The sequence below is a fragment of the Schistocerca nitens genome, unplaced genomic scaffold (genome assembly GCF_023898315.1).
Source record: "Schistocerca nitens isolate TAMUIC-IGC-003100 unplaced genomic scaffold, iqSchNite1.1 HiC_scaffold_118, whole genome shotgun sequence".
In the NCBI taxonomy this organism is placed as follows: Eukaryota; Metazoa; Arthropoda; class Insecta; order Orthoptera; family Acrididae; genus Schistocerca; species Schistocerca nitens.
In genome coordinates this window covers 149,675-163,764 of record NW_026045660.1, presented here as the reverse complement: position 1 = coordinate 163,764, position 14,090 = coordinate 149,675, and the positions used below count along the sequence as shown (strand labels likewise).

Genomic DNA, 14,090 nt, shown 5'->3' with positions numbered 1-14,090 from the left:
TACTCACTGGCAAGGCGCGCACCTCAAACGTCTCAGAGCAATGCTTTTGGCTTCATGCTGTGCTGGGAGAAGAGGGAAAGGGAAGCTGTAAGTAGCAGTAACAGGGAGTAAACATTTTCCCGCTGAAGCGTTGAAACCGTTGTGGATAACAAACAAGAAATAAGTTGGTGCCCTAGCAACAGCATCACCATCAGTCACAGAAAATTAAATGCCCCGGGTGAGGATCGAACTCACGACCTTAAGATTATGAGACTTACGCGCTGCCTACTGCGCTACCGAGGCACGGGCGAACCGTTTTTCCTGGAAACTGGGTAAGTACCATACCCAATGTTAGACGTAAAGACACTGTACTTCCTGGATAACGTGTTCTGTTGCTAGACGTGCATTGCCGGCCCAGTTGATTGCGGTGTTGCTGCAGCTTTTGCAAACGATAGGCAGCACTCCTTGTCGTTAACGTTCAGTGCCTCGGAGGCACCTGGACATAGCAAATTGTGAGGCCAGGCCGACGCTAGTCTGTAGAACATGATGCGAGCGTCCTAGTGGGGACCCGCGAGTGCTGCGTTCTCGGTTCTTCTCAAGGGAATCCAGCTATACATTCTTGTGGATCGTGCATCTCAAGAGCGCAAGCAGCACGGCAGCATTATCGCGGGAACAGCAAAACGATGCATCGGCCGGGAATCGAACCCGGGCCGCCCGCGTGGCAGGCGAGCATTCTACCACTGAACCACCGATGCTCGGGCCAGTAGTAACTTCACGCTGCTTGCCGAGCAGATGTCTCAAGGGAAAGTGGGACTGCCGTCAAGCGCCGTAGCATTCTGTCGAGAAGATGCTGCAGGCGCTGAATCCTGCACTGCACTGCTTAAATATGCCGCCAGAACGCGGTCCTCTGCGTACTCTTGCGTCGCCGGTGCCGGCACCGACTCTTGCCAAAGGATGCGAAATGTGCGCGGATACGCCGTCCGAATGCGGCTGGATGTTCTCCCCTAGCCTACCTCGAAATGCGCCTGCCAGGTACGATCACCTTCGGCCGCTGCCGACAGGCGGGAAGCCGACACAGCGCGGCGTCGGGGCGCTTCCTTGTGCGGTGGTGGTGTAATGATCAGCATAGTTGCCTTCCAAGCAGTTGATCCGGGTTCGATTCCCGGCCACCGCAACAGGCTTTTTAATTTCGCGTATGAGTACTTTCGCCACGTGCCCTTAAATTAATGTTTTTTTTCCCCCTTCTTACTCGCTGCAGACCAGCCTATAGTGTGTCTCGACTTGTCTCGACTTTGCTCAGCTGACGCGAGAGCTGACGCTCTCAAATCGGCCTATATCAAAACGACAAGCACGAGAAACGACTGAGAGAGGTAAGGAGAGGCGAGGCGATGGGCACACAGCACTCCCCCTTCCTTTCACGGTGGCGTGTCCATGACCGAATCGGGTTGTAGCTCCAAAAACAAAGGAGAAAGAAAAAACAGGAAGTAAAACTGCCAACGGTACCCTGTGTCCCCATGCGCTCACCCGCCCAAGTACTGACAAGGGCCAAAGTTGTTACAAATCGGCAATCGGACATTTTCTTTCATCTTGTCTTTATCGGTTGAGAACCAGTGTATTCAACATATTATGGCCATTGCCGAGTGAATGCTGTAGCGCTTCCCGACAAGTCGGGTTCGGATCCTCTGTCAACTTCCACGCAGGGTGATGATCTTTTGGTCATCACACTCGCCTGCTGAAATCGGCGCTGCCTTTTCGTAGTAGTAAAAGACTAGTGGCCCGTGGGGGGATCGAACCCACGACCTTCGCGTTATTAGCACGACGCTCTAACCAACTGAGCTAACGGGCCTCGGCAGATGCAGTTGCTCAGCCCTGCGCTGGAAACGTATGGCATGAAGCCGTACACCATTTCTATGGTCGTCGGACGTCTGCTTCCCTCGTCTATATTCTGCTGACGGTCACGAAACAGTAGCTATATTGCGAGCAGGACGGGAAACGGCAGCTCGGTCAGCTCAAACTTGTCACAGTTCGTGTGGAAAAAATTCCGTTCCGGTACCGGGAATCGAACCCGGGCCTCCTGGGTGAAAGCCAGGTATCCTAGCTACTAGACCACACCGGATGTGGGGGTGTCTTCGCCGGTTCGGACGGTCGCTTGTCGCATTTCGTGTCGTGTCCCGCGTCGGCGCCCTTCTCTCTTTGCGAGCGTCTTTGCGCTTACTCACTGGCAAGGCGCGCACCTCAAACGTCTCAGAGCAATGCTTTTGGCTTCATGCTGTGCTGGGAGAAGAGGGAAAGGGAAGCTGTAAGTAGCAGTAACAGGGAGTAAACATTTTCCCGCTGAAGCGTTGAAACCGTTGTGGATAACAAACAAGAAATAAGTTGGTGCCCTAGCAACAGCATCACCATCAGTCACAGAAAATTAAATGCCCCGGGTGAGGATCGAACTCACGACCTTAAGATTATGAGACTTACGCGCTGCCTACTGCGCTACCGAGGCACGGGCGAACCGTTTTTCCTGGAAACTGGGTAAGTACCATACCCAATGTTAGACGTAAAGACACTGTACTTCCTGGATAACGTGTTCTGTTGCTAGACGTGCATTGCCGGCCCAGTTGATTGCGGTGTTGCTGCAGCTTTTGCAAACGATAGGCAGCACTCCTTGTCGTTAACGTTCAGTGCCTCGGAGGCACCTGGACATAGCAAATTGTGAGGCCAGGCCGACGCTAGTCTGTAGAACATGATGCGAGCGTCCTAGTGGGGACCCGCGAGTGCTGCGTTCTCGGTTCTTCTCAAGGGAATCCAGCTATACATTCTTGTGGATCGTGCATCTCAAGAGCGCAAGCAGCACGGCAGCATTATCGCGGGAACAGCAAAACGATGCATCGGCCGGGAATCGAACCCGGGCCGCCCGCGTGGCAGGCGAGCATTCTACCACTGAACCACCGATGCTCGGGCCAGTAGTAACTTCACGCTGCTTGCCGAGCAGATGTCTCAAGGGAAAGTGGGACTGCCGTCAAGCGCCGTAGCATTCTGTCGAGAAGATGCTGCAGGCGCTGAATCCTGCACTGCACTGCTTAAATATGCCGCCAGAACGCGGTCCTCTGCGTACTCTTGCGTCGCCGGTGCCGGCACCGACTCTTGCCAAAGGATGCGAAATGTGCGCGGATACGCCGTCCGAATGCGGCTGGATGTTCTCCCCTAGCCTACCTCGAAATGCGCCTGCCAGGTACGATCACCTTCGGCCGCTGCCGACAGGCGGGAAGCCGACACAGCGCGGCGTCGGGGCGCTTCCTTGTGCGGTGGTGGTGTAATGATCAGCATAGTTGCCTTCCAAGCAGTTGATCCGGGTTCGATTCCCGGCCACCGCAACAGGCTTTTTAATTTCGCGTATGAGTACTTTCGCCACGTGCCCTTAAATTAATGTTTTTTTTCCCCCTTCTTACTCGCTGCAGACCAGCCTATAGTGTGTCTCGACTTGTCTCGACTTTGCTCAGCTGACGCGAGAGCTGACGCTCTCAAATCGGCCTATATCAAAACGACAAGCACGAGAAACGACTGAGAGAGGTAAGGAGAGGCGAGGCGATGGGCACACAGCACTCCCCCTTCCTTTCACGGTGGCGTGTCCATGACCGAATCGGGTTGTAGCTCCAAAAACAAAGGAGAAAGAAAAAACAGGAAGTAAAACTGCCAACGGTACCCTGTGTCCCCATGCGCTCACCCGCCCAAGTACTGACAAGGGCCAAAGTTGTTACAAATCGGCAATCGGACATTTTCTTTCATCTTGTCTTTATCGGTTGAGAACCAGTGTATTCAACATATTATGGCCATTGCCGAGTGAATGCTGTAGCGCTTCCCGACAAGTCGGGTTCGGATCCTCTGTCAACTTCCACGCAGGGTGATGATCTTTTGGTCATCACACTCGCCTGCTGAAATCGGCGCTGCCTTTTCGTAGTAGTAAAAGACTAGTGGCCCGTGGGGGGATCGAACCCACGACCTTCGCGTTATTAGCACGACGCTCTAACCAACTGAGCTAACGGGCCTCGGCAGATGCAGTTGCTCAGCCCTGCGCTGGAAACGTATGGCATGAAGCCGTACACCATTTCTATGGTCGTCGGACGTCTGCTTCCCTCGTCTATATTCTGCTGACGGTCACGAAACAGTAGCTATATTGCGAGCAGGACGGGAAACGGCAGCTCGGTCAGCTCAAACTTGTCACAGTTCGTGTGGAAAAAATTCCGTTCCGGTACCGGGAATCGAACCCGGGCCTCCTGGGTGAAAGCCAGGTATCCTAGCTACTAGACCACACCGGATGTGGGGGTGTCTTCGCCGGTTCGGACGGTCGCTTGTCGCATTTCGTGTCGTGTCCCGCGTCGGCGCCCTTCTCTCTTTGCGAGCGTCTTTGCGCTTACTCACTGGCAAGGCGCGCACCTCAAACGTCTCAGAGCAATGCTTTTGGCTTCATGCTGTGCTGGGAGAAGAGGGAAAGGGAAGCTGTAAGTAGCAGTAACAGGGAGTAAACATTTTCCCGCTGAAGCGTTGAAACCGTTGTGGATAACAAACAAGAAATAAGTTGGTGCCCTAGCAACAGCATCACCATCAGTCACAGAAAATTAAATGCCCCGGGTGAGGATCGAACTCACGACCTTAAGATTATGAGACTTACGCGCTGCCTACTGCGCTACCGAGGCACGGGCGAACCGTTTTTCCTGGAAACTGGGTAAGTACCATACCCAATGTTAGACGTAAAGACACTGTACTTCCTGGATAACGTGTTCTGTTGCTAGACGTGCATTGCCGGCCCAGTTGATTGCGGTGTTGCTGCAGCTTTTGCAAACGATAGGCAGCACTCCTTGTCGTTAACGTTCAGTGCCTCGGAGGCACCTGGACATAGCAAATTGTGAGGCCAGGCCGACGCTAGTCTGTAGAACATGATGCGAGCGTCCTAGTGGGGACCCGCGAGTGCTGCGTTCTCGGTTCTTCTCAAGGGAATCCAGCTATACATTCTTGTGGATCGTGCATCTCAAGAGCGCAAGCAGCACGGCAGCATTATCGCGGGAACAGCAAAACGATGCATCGGCCGGGAATCGAACCCGGGCCGCCCGCGTGGCAGGCGAGCATTCTACCACTGAACCACCGATGCTCGGGCCAGTAGTAACTTCACGCTGCTTGCCGAGCAGATGTCTCAAGGGAAAGTGGGACTGCCGTCAAGCGCCGTAGCATTCTGTCGAGAAGATGCTGCAGGCGCTGAATCCTGCACTGCACTGCTTAAATATGCCGCCAGAACGCGGTCCTCTGCGTACTCTTGCGTCGCCGGTGCCGGCACCGACTCTTGCCAAAGGATGCGAAATGTGCGCGGATACGCCGTCCGAATGCGGCTGGATGTTCTCCCCTAGCCTACCTCGAAATGCGCCTGCCAGGTACGATCACCTTCGGCCGCTGCCGACAGGCGGGAAGCCGACACAGCGCGGCGTCGGGGCGCTTCCTTGTGCGGTGGTGGTGTAATGATCAGCATAGTTGCCTTCCAAGCAGTTGATCCGGGTTCGATTCCCGGCCACCGCAACAGGCTTTTTAATTTCGCGTATGAGTACTTTCGCCACGTGCCCTTAAATTAATGTTTTTTTTCCCCCTTCTTACTCGCTGCAGACCAGCCTATAGTGTGTCTCGACTTGTCTCGACTTTGCTCAGCTGACGCGAGAGCTGACGCTCTCAAATCGGCCTATATCAAAACGACAAGCACGAGAAACGACTGAGAGAGGTAAGGAGAGGCGAGGCGATGGGCACACAGCACTCCCCCTTCCTTTCACGGTGGCGTGTCCATGACCGAATCGGGTTGTAGCTCCAAAAACAAAGGAGAAAGAAAAAACAGGAAGTAAAACTGCCAACGGTACCCTGTGTCCCCATGCGCTCACCCGCCCAAGTACTGACAAGGGCCAAAGTTGTTACAAATCGGCAATCGGACATTTTCTTTCATCTTGTCTTTATCGGTTGAGAACCAGTGTATTCAACATATTATGGCCATTGCCGAGTGAATGCTGTAGCGCTTCCCGACAAGTCGGGTTCGGATCCTCTGTCAACTTCCACGCAGGGTGATGATCTTTTGGTCATCACACTCGCCTGCTGAAATCGGCGCTGCCTTTTCGTAGTAGTAAAAGACTAGTGGCCCGTGGGGGGATCGAACCCACGACCTTCGCGTTATTAGCACGACGCTCTAACCAACTGAGCTAACGGGCCTCGGCAGATGCAGTTGCTCAGCCCTGCGCTGGAAACGTATGGCATGAAGCCGTACACCATTTCTATGGTCGTCGGACGTCTGCTTCCCTCGTCTATATTCTGCTGACGGTCACGAAACAGTAGCTATATTGCGAGCAGGACGGGAAACGGCAGCTCGGTCAGCTCAAACTTGTCACAGTTCGTGTGGAAAAAATTCCGTTCCGGTACCGGGAATCGAACCCGGGCTTCCTGGGTGAAAGCCAGGTATCCTAGCTACTAGACCACACCGGATGTGGGGGTGTCTTCGCCGGTTCGGACGGTCGCTTGTCGCATTTCGTGTCGTGTCCCGCGTCGGCGCCCTTCTCTCTTTGCGAGCGTCTTTGCGCTTACTCACTGGCAAGGCGCGCACCTCAAACGTCTCAGAGCAATGCTTTTGGCTTCATGCTGTGCTGGGAGAAGAGGGAAAGGGAAGCTGTAAGTAGCAGTAACAGGGAGTAAACATTTTCCCGCTGAAGCGTTGAAACCGTTGTGGATAACAAACAAGAAATAAGTTGGTGCCCTAGCAACAGCATCACCATCAGTCACAGAAAATTAAATGCCCCGGGTGAGGATCGAACTCACGACCTTAAGATTATGAGACTTACGCGCTGCCTACTGCGCTACCGAGGCACGGGCGAACCGTTTTTCCTGGAAACTGGGTAAGTACCATACCCAATGTTAGACGTAAAGACACTGTACTTCCTGGATAACGTGTTCTGTTGCTAGACGTGCATTGCCGGCCCAGTTGATTGCGGTGTTGCTGCAGCTTTTGCAAACGATAGGCAGCACTCCTTGTCGTTAACGTTCAGTGCCTCGGAGGCACCTGGACATAGCAAACTGTGAGGCCAGGCCGACGCTAGTCTGTAGAACATGATGCGAGCGTCCTAGTGGGGACCCGCGAGTGCTGCGTTCTCGGTTCTTCTCAAGGGAATCCAGCTATACATTCTTGTGGATCGTGCATCTCAAGAGCGCAAGCAGCACGGCAGCATTATCGCGGGAACAGCAAAACGATGCATCGGCCGGGAATCGAACCCGGGCCGCCCGCGTGGCAGGCGAGCATTCTACCACTGAACCACCGATGCTCGGGCCAGTAGTAACTTCACGCTGCTTGCCGAGCAGATGTCTCAAGGGAAAGTGGGACTGCCGTCAAGCGCCGTAGCATTCTGTCGAGAAGATGCTGCAGGCGCTGAATCCTGCACTGCACTGCTTAAATATGCCGCCAGAACGCGGTCCTCTGCGTACTCTTGCGTCGCCGGTGCCGGCACCGACTCTTGCCAAAGGATGCGAAATGTGCGCGGATACGCCGTCCGAATGCGGCTGGATGTTCTCCCCTAGCCTACCTCGAAATGCGCCTGCCAGGTACGATCACCTTCGGCCGCTGCCGACAGGCGGGAAGCCGACACAGCGCGGCGTCGGGGCGCTTCCTTGTGCGGTGGTGGTGTAATGGTCAGCATAGTTGCCTTCCAAGCAGTTGATCCGGGTTCGATTCCCGGCCACCGCAACAGGCTTTTTAATTTCGCGTATGAGTACTTTCGCCACGTGCCCTTAAATTAATGTTTTTTTTCCCCCTTCTTACTCGCTGCAGACCAGCCTATAGTGTGTCTCGACTTGTCTCGACTTTGCTCAGCTGACGCGAGAGCTGACGCTCTCAAATCGGCCTATATCAAAACGACAAGCACGAGAAACGACTGAGAGAGGTAAGGAGAGGCGAGGCGATGGGCACACAGCACTCCCCCTTCCTTTCACGGTGGCGTGTCCATGACCGAATCGGGTTGTAGCTCCAAAAACAAAGGAGAAAGAAAAAACAGGAAGTAAAACTGCCAACGGTACCCTGTGTCCCCATGCGCTCACCCGCCCAAGTACTGACAAGGGCCAAAGTTGTTACAAATCGGCAATCGGACATTTTCTTTCATCTTGTCTTTATCGGTTGAGAACCAGTGTATTCAACATATTATGGCCATTGCCGAGTGAATGCTGTAGCGCTTCCCGACAAGTCGGGTTCGGATCCTCTGTCAACTTCCACGCAGGGTGATGATCTTTTGGTCATCACACTCGCCTGCTGAAATCGGCGCTGCCTTTTCGTAGTAGTAAAAGACTAGTGGCCCGTGGGGGGATCGAACCCACGACCTTCGCGTTATTAGCACGACGCTCTAACCAACTGAGCTAACGGGCCTCGGCAGATGCAGTTGCTCAGCCCTGCGCTGGAAACGTATGGCATGAAGCCGTACACCATTTCTATGGTCGTCGGACGTCTGCTTCCCTCGTCTATATTCTGCTGACGGTCACGAAACAGTAGCTATATTGCGAGCAGGACGGGAAACGGCAGCTCGGTCAGCTCAAACTTGTCACAGTTCGTGTGGAAAAAATTCCGTTCCGGTACCGGGAATCGAACCCGGGCCTCCTGGGTGAAAGCCAGGTATCCTAGCTACTAGACCACACCGGATGTGGGGGTGTCTTCGCCGGTTCGGACGGTCGCTTGTCGCATTTCGTGTCGTGTCCCGCGTCGGCGCCCTTCTCTCTTTGCGAGCGTCTTTGCGCTTACTCACTGGCAAGGCGCGCACCTCAAACGTCTCAGAGCAATGCTTTTGGCTTCATGCTGTGCTGGGAGAAGAGGGAAAGGGAAGCTGTAAGTAGCAGTAACAGGGAGTAAACATTTTCCCGCTGAAGCGTTGAAACCGTTGTGGATAACAAACAAGAAATAAGTTGGTGCCCTAGCAACAGCATCACCATCAGTCACAGAAAATTAAATGCCCCGGGTGAGGATCGAACTCACGACCTTAAGATTATGAGACTTACGCGCTGCCTACTGCGCTACCGAGGCACGGGCGAACCGTTTTTCCTGGAAACTGGGTAAGTACCATACCCAATGTTAGACGTAAAGACACTGTACTTCCTGGATAACGTGTTCTGTTGCTAGACGTGCATTGCCGGCCCAGTTGATTGCGGTGTTGCTGCAGCTTTTGCAAACGATAGGCAGCACTCCTTGTCGTTAACGTTCAGTGCCTCGGAGGCACCTGGACATAGCAAACTGTGAGGCCAGGCCGACGCTAGTCTGTAGAACATGATGCGAGCGTCCTAGTGGGGACCCGCGAGTGCTGCGTTCTCGGTTCTTCTCAAGGGAATCCAGCTATACATTCTTGTGGATCGTGCATCTCAAGAGCGCAAGCAGCACGGCAGCATTATCGCGGGAACAGCAAAACGATGCATCGGCCGGGAATCGAACCCGGGCCGCCCGCGTGGCAGGCGAGCATTCTACCACTGAACCACCGATGCTCGGGCCAGTAGTAACTTCACGCTGCTTGCCGAGCAGATGTCTCAAGGGAAAGTGGGACTGCCGTCAAGCGCCGTAGCATTCTGTCGAGAAGATGCTGCAGGCGCTGAATCCTGCACTGCACTGCTTAAATATGCCGCCAGAACGCGGTCCTCTGCGTACTCTTGCGTCGCCGGTGCCGGCACCGACTCTTGCCAAAGGATGCGAAATGTGCGCGGATACGCCGTCCGAATGCGGCTGGATGTTCTCCCCTAGCCTACCTCGAAATGCGCCTGCCAGGTACGATCACCTTCGGCCGCTGCCGACAGGCGGGAAGCCGACACAGCGCGGCGTCGGGGCGCTTCCTTGTGCGGTGGTGGTGTAATGGTCAGCATAGTTGCCTTCCAAGCAGTTGATCCGGGTTCGATTCCCGGCCACCGCAACAGGCTTTTTAATTTCGCGTATGAGTACTTTCGCCACGTGCCCTTAAATTAATGTTTTTTTTCCCCCTTCTTACTCGCTGCAGACCAGCCTATAGTGTGTCTCGACTTGTCTCGACTTTGCTCAGCTGACGCGAGAGCTGACGCTCTCAAATCGGCCTATATCAAAACGACAAGCACGAGAAACGACTGAGAGAGGTAAGGAGAGGCGAGGCGATGGGCACACAGCACTCCCCCTTCCTTTCACGGTGGCGTGTCCATGACCGAATCGGGTTGTAGCTCCAAAAACAAAGGAGAAAGAAAAAACAGGAAGTAAAACTGCCAACGGTACCCTGTGTCCCCATGCGCTCACCCGCCCAAGTACTGACAAGGGCCAAAGTTGTTACAAATCGGCAATCGGACATTTTCTTTCATCTTGTCTTTATCGGTTGAGAACCAGTGTATTCAACATATTATGGCCATTGCCGAGTGAATGCTGTAGCGCTTCCCGACAAGTCGGGTTCGGATCCTCTGTCAACTTCCACGCAGGGTGATGATCTTTTGGTCATCACACTCGCCTGCTGAAATCGGCGCTGCCTTTTCGTAGTAGTAAAAGACTAGTGGCCCGTGGGGGGATCGAACCCACGACCTTCGCGTTATTAGCACGACGCTCTAACCAACTGAGCTAACGGGCCTCGGCAGATGCAGTTGCTCAGCCCTGCGCTGGAAACGTATGGCATGAAGCCGTACACCATTTCTATGGTCGTCGGACGTCTGCTTCCCTCGTCTATATTCTGCTGACGGTCACGAAACAGTAGCTATATTGCGAGCAGGACGGGAAACGGCAGCTCGGTCAGCTCAAACTTGTCACAGTTCGTGTGGAAAAAATTCCGTTCCGGTACCGGGAATCGAACCCGGGCCTCCTGGGTGAAAGCCAGGTATCCTAGCTACTAGACCACACCGGATGTGGGGGTGTCTTCGCCGGTTCGGACGGTCGCTTGTCGCATTTCGTGTCGTGTCCCGCGTCGGCGCCCTTCTCTCTTTGCGAGCGTCTTTGCGCTTACTCACTGGCAAGGCGCGCACCTCAAACGTCTCAGAGCAATGCTTTTGGCTTCATGCTGTGCTGGGAGAAGAGGGAAAGGGAAGCTGTAAGTAGCAGTAACAGGGAGTAAACATTTTCCCGCTGAAGCGTTGAAACCGTTGTGGATAACAAACAAGAAATAAGTTGGTGCCCTAGCAACAGCATCACCATCAGTCACAGAAAATTAAATGCCCCGGGTGAGGATCGAACTCACGACCTTAAGATTATGAGACTTACGCGCTGCCTACTGCGCTACCGAGGCACGGGCGAACCGTTTTTCCTGGAAACTGGGTAAGTACCATACCCAATGTTAGACGTAAAGACACTGTACTTCCTGGATAACGTGTTCTGTTGCTAGACGTGCATTGCCGGCCCAGTTGATTGCGGTGTTGCTGCAGCTTTTGCAAACGATAGGCAGCACTCCTTGTCGTTAACGTTCAGTGCCTCGGAGGCACCTGGACATAGCAAACTGTGAGGCCAGGCCGACGCTAGTCTGTAGAACATGATGCGAGCGTCCTAGTGGGGACCCGCGAGTGCTGCGTTCTCGGTTCTTCTCAAGGGAATCCAGCTATACATTCTTGTGGATCGTGCATCTCAAGAGCGCAAGCAGCACGGCAGCATTATCGCGGGAACAGCAAAACGATGCATCGGCCGGGAATCGAACCCGGGCCGCCCGCGTGGCAGGCGAGCATTCTACCACTGAACCACCGATGCTCGGGCCAGTAGTAACTTCACGCTGCTTGCCGAGCAGATGTCTCAAGGGAAAGTGGGACTGCCGTCAAGCGCCGTAGCATTCTGTCGAGAAGATGCTGCAGGCGCTGAATCCTGCACTGCACTGCTTAAATATGCCGCCAGAACGCGGTCCTCTGCGTACTCTTGCGTCGCCGGTGCCGGCACCGACTCTTGCCAAAGGATGCGAAATGTGCGCGGATACGCCGTCCGAATGCGGCTGGATGTTCTCCCCTAGCCTACCTCGAAATGCGCCTGCCAGGTACGATCACCTTCGGCCGCTGCCGACAGGCGGGAAGCCGACACAGCGCGGCGTCGGGGCGCTTCCTTGTGCGGTGGTGGTGTAATGGTCAGCATAGTTGCCTTCCAAGCAGTTGATCCGGGTTCGATTCCCGGCCACCGCAACAGGCTTTTTAATTTCGCGTATGAGTACTTTCGCCACGTGCCCTTAAATTAATGTTTTTTTTCCCCCTTCTTACTCGCTGCAGACCAGCCTATAGTGTGTCTCGACTTGTCTCGACTTTGCTCAGCTGACGCGAGAGCTGACGCTCTCAAATCGGCCTATATCAAAACGACAAGCACGAGAAACGACTGAGAGAGGTAAGGAGAGGCGAGGCGATGGGCACACAGCACTCCCCCTTCCTTTCACGGTGGCGTGTCCATGACCGAATCGGGTTGTAGCTCCAAAAACAAAGGAGAAAGAAAAAACAGGAAGTAAAACTGCCAACGGTACCCTGTGTCCCCATGCGCTCACCCGCCCAAGTACTGACAAGGGCCAAAGTTGTTACAAATCGGCAATCGGACATTTTCTTTCATCTTGTCTTTATCGGTTGAGAACCAGTGTATTCAACATATTATGGCCATTGCCGAGTGAATGCTGTAGCGCTTCCCGACAAGTCGGGTTCGGATCCTCTGTCAACTTCCACGCAGGGTGATGATCTTTTGGTCATCACACTCGCCTGCTGAAATCGGCGCTGCCTTTTCGTAGTAGTAAAAGACTAGTGGCCCGTGGGGGGATCGAACCCACGACCTTCGCGTTATTAGCACGACGCTCTAACCAACTGAGCTAACGGGCCTCGGCAGATGCAGTTGCTCAGCCCTGCGCTGGAAACGTATGGCATGAAGCCGTACACCATTTCTATGGTCGTCGGACGTCTGCTTCCCTCGTCTATATTCTGCTGACGGTCACGAAACAGTAGCTATATTGCGAGCAGGACGGGAAACGGCAGCTCGGTCAGCTCAAACTTGTCACAGTTCGTGTGGAAAAAATTCCGTTCCGGTACCGGGAATCGAACCCGGGCCTCCTGGGTGAAAGCCAGGTATCCTAGCTACTAGACCACACCGGATGTGGGGGTGTCTTCGCCGGTTCGGACGGTCGCTTGTCGCATTTCGTGTCGTGTCCCGCGTCGGCGCCCTTCTCTCTTTGCGAGCGTCTTTGCGCTTACTCACTGGCAAGGCGCGCACCTCAAACGTCTCAGAGCAATGCTTTTGGCTTCATGCTGTGCTGGGAGAAGAGGGAAAGGGAAGCTGTAAGTAGCAGTAACAGGGAGTAAACATTTTCCCGCTGAAGCGTTGAAACCGTTGTGGATAACAAACAAGAAATAAGTTGGTGCCCTAGCAACAGCATCACCATCAGTCACAGAAAATTAAATGCCCCGGGTGAGGATCGAACTCACGACCTTAAGATTATGAGACTTACGCGCTGCCTACTGCGCTACCGAGGCACGGGCGAACCGTTTTTCCTGGAAACTGGGTAAGTACCATACCCAATGTTAGACGTAAAGACACTGTACTTCCTGGATAACGTGTTCTGTTGCTAGACGTGCATTGCCGGCCCAGTTGATTGCGGTGTTGCTGCAGCTTTTGCAAACGATAGGCAGCACTCCTTGTCGTTAACGTTCAGTGCCTCGGAGGCACCTGGACATAGCAAATTGTGAGGCCAGGCCGACGCTAGTCTGTAGAACATGATGCGAGCGTCCTAGTGGGGACCCGCGAGTGCTGCGTTCTCGGTTCTTCTCAAGGGAATCCAGCTATACATTCTTGTGGATCGTGCATCTCAAGAGCGCAAGCAGCACGGCAGCATTATCGCGGGAACAGCAAAACGATGCATCGGCCGGGAATCGAACCCGGGCCGCCCGCGTGGCAGGCGAGCATTCTACCACTGAACCACCGATGCTCGGGCCAGTAGTAACTTCACGCTGCTTGCCGAGCAGATGTCTCAAGGGAAAGTGGGACTGCCGTCAAGCGCCGTAGCATTCTGTCGAGAAGATGCTGCAGGCGCTGAATCCTGCACTGCACTGCTTAAATATGCCGCCAGAACGCGGTCCTCTGCGTACTCTTGCGTCGCCGGTGCCGGCACCGACTCTTGCCAAAGGATGCGAAATGT

At 54.2% G+C, this 14,090-nt stretch overlaps 32 non-coding genes across 32 annotated transcripts; 6 read left to right on the top strand and 26 right to left on the bottom strand.

Moving 5' to 3' along the window:
* Positions 1-209: 209 nt before the first annotated feature.
* Trnam-cau (transfer RNA methionine (anticodon CAU)) lies at positions 210-282 on the bottom strand. Its single transcript has one exon. It is a non-coding gene; the product is annotated as a tRNA-Met (tRNA).
* Positions 283-663: 381 nt separating this feature from the next.
* Trnag-gcc (transfer RNA glycine (anticodon GCC)) lies at positions 664-734 on the bottom strand. The gene has a single exon. It is a non-coding gene; the product is annotated as a tRNA-Gly (tRNA).
* Positions 735-1,081: 347 nt separating this feature from the next.
* Trnag-ucc (transfer RNA glycine (anticodon UCC)) lies at positions 1,082-1,153 on the top strand. Its single transcript has one exon. It is a non-coding gene; the product is annotated as a tRNA-Gly (tRNA).
* Positions 1,154-1,751: 598 nt separating this feature from the next.
* Trnai-aau (transfer RNA isoleucine (anticodon AAU)) lies at positions 1,752-1,825 on the bottom strand. The gene has a single exon. It is a non-coding gene; the product is annotated as a tRNA-Ile (tRNA).
* Positions 1,826-2,023: 198 nt separating this feature from the next.
* Trnae-uuc (transfer RNA glutamic acid (anticodon UUC)) lies at positions 2,024-2,095 on the bottom strand. The gene has a single exon. It is a non-coding gene; the product is annotated as a tRNA-Glu (tRNA).
* A 305-nt stretch (positions 2,096-2,400) lies between these two features.
* Positions 2,401-2,473, bottom strand: Trnam-cau (transfer RNA methionine (anticodon CAU)). The gene has a single exon. It is a non-coding gene; the product is annotated as a tRNA-Met (tRNA).
* Positions 2,474-2,854: 381 nt separating this feature from the next.
* Trnag-gcc (transfer RNA glycine (anticodon GCC)) lies at positions 2,855-2,925 on the bottom strand. Its single transcript has one exon. It is a non-coding gene; the product is annotated as a tRNA-Gly (tRNA).
* A 347-nt stretch (positions 2,926-3,272) lies between these two features.
* On the top strand, positions 3,273-3,344 carry Trnag-ucc (transfer RNA glycine (anticodon UCC)). Its single transcript has one exon. It is a non-coding gene; the product is annotated as a tRNA-Gly (tRNA).
* Positions 3,345-3,942: 598 nt separating this feature from the next.
* On the bottom strand, positions 3,943-4,016 carry Trnai-aau (transfer RNA isoleucine (anticodon AAU)). Its single transcript has one exon. It is a non-coding gene; the product is annotated as a tRNA-Ile (tRNA).
* Positions 4,017-4,214: 198 nt separating this feature from the next.
* Positions 4,215-4,286, bottom strand: Trnae-uuc (transfer RNA glutamic acid (anticodon UUC)). The gene has a single exon. It is a non-coding gene; the product is annotated as a tRNA-Glu (tRNA).
* Positions 4,287-4,591: 305 nt separating this feature from the next.
* Positions 4,592-4,664, bottom strand: Trnam-cau (transfer RNA methionine (anticodon CAU)). Its single transcript has one exon. It is a non-coding gene; the product is annotated as a tRNA-Met (tRNA).
* A 381-nt stretch (positions 4,665-5,045) lies between these two features.
* On the bottom strand, positions 5,046-5,116 carry Trnag-gcc (transfer RNA glycine (anticodon GCC)). The gene has a single exon. It is a non-coding gene; the product is annotated as a tRNA-Gly (tRNA).
* Positions 5,117-5,463: 347 nt separating this feature from the next.
* On the top strand, positions 5,464-5,535 carry Trnag-ucc (transfer RNA glycine (anticodon UCC)). Its single transcript has one exon. It is a non-coding gene; the product is annotated as a tRNA-Gly (tRNA).
* Positions 5,536-6,133: 598 nt separating this feature from the next.
* Positions 6,134-6,207, bottom strand: Trnai-aau (transfer RNA isoleucine (anticodon AAU)). The gene has a single exon. It is a non-coding gene; the product is annotated as a tRNA-Ile (tRNA).
* Positions 6,208-6,405: 198 nt separating this feature from the next.
* Positions 6,406-6,477, bottom strand: Trnae-uuc (transfer RNA glutamic acid (anticodon UUC)). Its single transcript has one exon. It is a non-coding gene; the product is annotated as a tRNA-Glu (tRNA).
* Positions 6,478-6,782: 305 nt separating this feature from the next.
* Positions 6,783-6,855, bottom strand: Trnam-cau (transfer RNA methionine (anticodon CAU)). Its single transcript has one exon. It is a non-coding gene; the product is annotated as a tRNA-Met (tRNA).
* Positions 6,856-7,236: 381 nt separating this feature from the next.
* On the bottom strand, positions 7,237-7,307 carry Trnag-gcc (transfer RNA glycine (anticodon GCC)). The gene has a single exon. It is a non-coding gene; the product is annotated as a tRNA-Gly (tRNA).
* A 347-nt stretch (positions 7,308-7,654) lies between these two features.
* Trnag-ucc (transfer RNA glycine (anticodon UCC)) lies at positions 7,655-7,726 on the top strand. The gene has a single exon. It is a non-coding gene; the product is annotated as a tRNA-Gly (tRNA).
* A 598-nt stretch (positions 7,727-8,324) lies between these two features.
* Positions 8,325-8,398, bottom strand: Trnai-aau (transfer RNA isoleucine (anticodon AAU)). The gene has a single exon. It is a non-coding gene; the product is annotated as a tRNA-Ile (tRNA).
* A 198-nt stretch (positions 8,399-8,596) lies between these two features.
* Trnae-uuc (transfer RNA glutamic acid (anticodon UUC)) lies at positions 8,597-8,668 on the bottom strand. Its single transcript has one exon. It is a non-coding gene; the product is annotated as a tRNA-Glu (tRNA).
* A 305-nt stretch (positions 8,669-8,973) lies between these two features.
* Trnam-cau (transfer RNA methionine (anticodon CAU)) lies at positions 8,974-9,046 on the bottom strand. Its single transcript has one exon. It is a non-coding gene; the product is annotated as a tRNA-Met (tRNA).
* Positions 9,047-9,427: 381 nt separating this feature from the next.
* Trnag-gcc (transfer RNA glycine (anticodon GCC)) lies at positions 9,428-9,498 on the bottom strand. The gene has a single exon. It is a non-coding gene; the product is annotated as a tRNA-Gly (tRNA).
* A 347-nt stretch (positions 9,499-9,845) lies between these two features.
* On the top strand, positions 9,846-9,917 carry Trnag-ucc (transfer RNA glycine (anticodon UCC)). Its single transcript has one exon. It is a non-coding gene; the product is annotated as a tRNA-Gly (tRNA).
* A 598-nt stretch (positions 9,918-10,515) lies between these two features.
* On the bottom strand, positions 10,516-10,589 carry Trnai-aau (transfer RNA isoleucine (anticodon AAU)). The gene has a single exon. It is a non-coding gene; the product is annotated as a tRNA-Ile (tRNA).
* Positions 10,590-10,787: 198 nt separating this feature from the next.
* Positions 10,788-10,859, bottom strand: Trnae-uuc (transfer RNA glutamic acid (anticodon UUC)). Its single transcript has one exon. It is a non-coding gene; the product is annotated as a tRNA-Glu (tRNA).
* Positions 10,860-11,164: 305 nt separating this feature from the next.
* On the bottom strand, positions 11,165-11,237 carry Trnam-cau (transfer RNA methionine (anticodon CAU)). The gene has a single exon. It is a non-coding gene; the product is annotated as a tRNA-Met (tRNA).
* Positions 11,238-11,618: 381 nt separating this feature from the next.
* Trnag-gcc (transfer RNA glycine (anticodon GCC)) lies at positions 11,619-11,689 on the bottom strand. The gene has a single exon. It is a non-coding gene; the product is annotated as a tRNA-Gly (tRNA).
* A 347-nt stretch (positions 11,690-12,036) lies between these two features.
* On the top strand, positions 12,037-12,108 carry Trnag-ucc (transfer RNA glycine (anticodon UCC)). Its single transcript has one exon. It is a non-coding gene; the product is annotated as a tRNA-Gly (tRNA).
* Positions 12,109-12,706: 598 nt separating this feature from the next.
* Trnai-aau (transfer RNA isoleucine (anticodon AAU)) lies at positions 12,707-12,780 on the bottom strand. The gene has a single exon. It is a non-coding gene; the product is annotated as a tRNA-Ile (tRNA).
* Positions 12,781-12,978: 198 nt separating this feature from the next.
* Positions 12,979-13,050, bottom strand: Trnae-uuc (transfer RNA glutamic acid (anticodon UUC)). The gene has a single exon. It is a non-coding gene; the product is annotated as a tRNA-Glu (tRNA).
* Positions 13,051-13,355: 305 nt separating this feature from the next.
* On the bottom strand, positions 13,356-13,428 carry Trnam-cau (transfer RNA methionine (anticodon CAU)). The gene has a single exon. It is a non-coding gene; the product is annotated as a tRNA-Met (tRNA).
* Positions 13,429-13,809: 381 nt separating this feature from the next.
* Trnag-gcc (transfer RNA glycine (anticodon GCC)) lies at positions 13,810-13,880 on the bottom strand. Its single transcript has one exon. It is a non-coding gene; the product is annotated as a tRNA-Gly (tRNA).
* Positions 13,881-14,090: the final 210 nt, after the last annotated feature.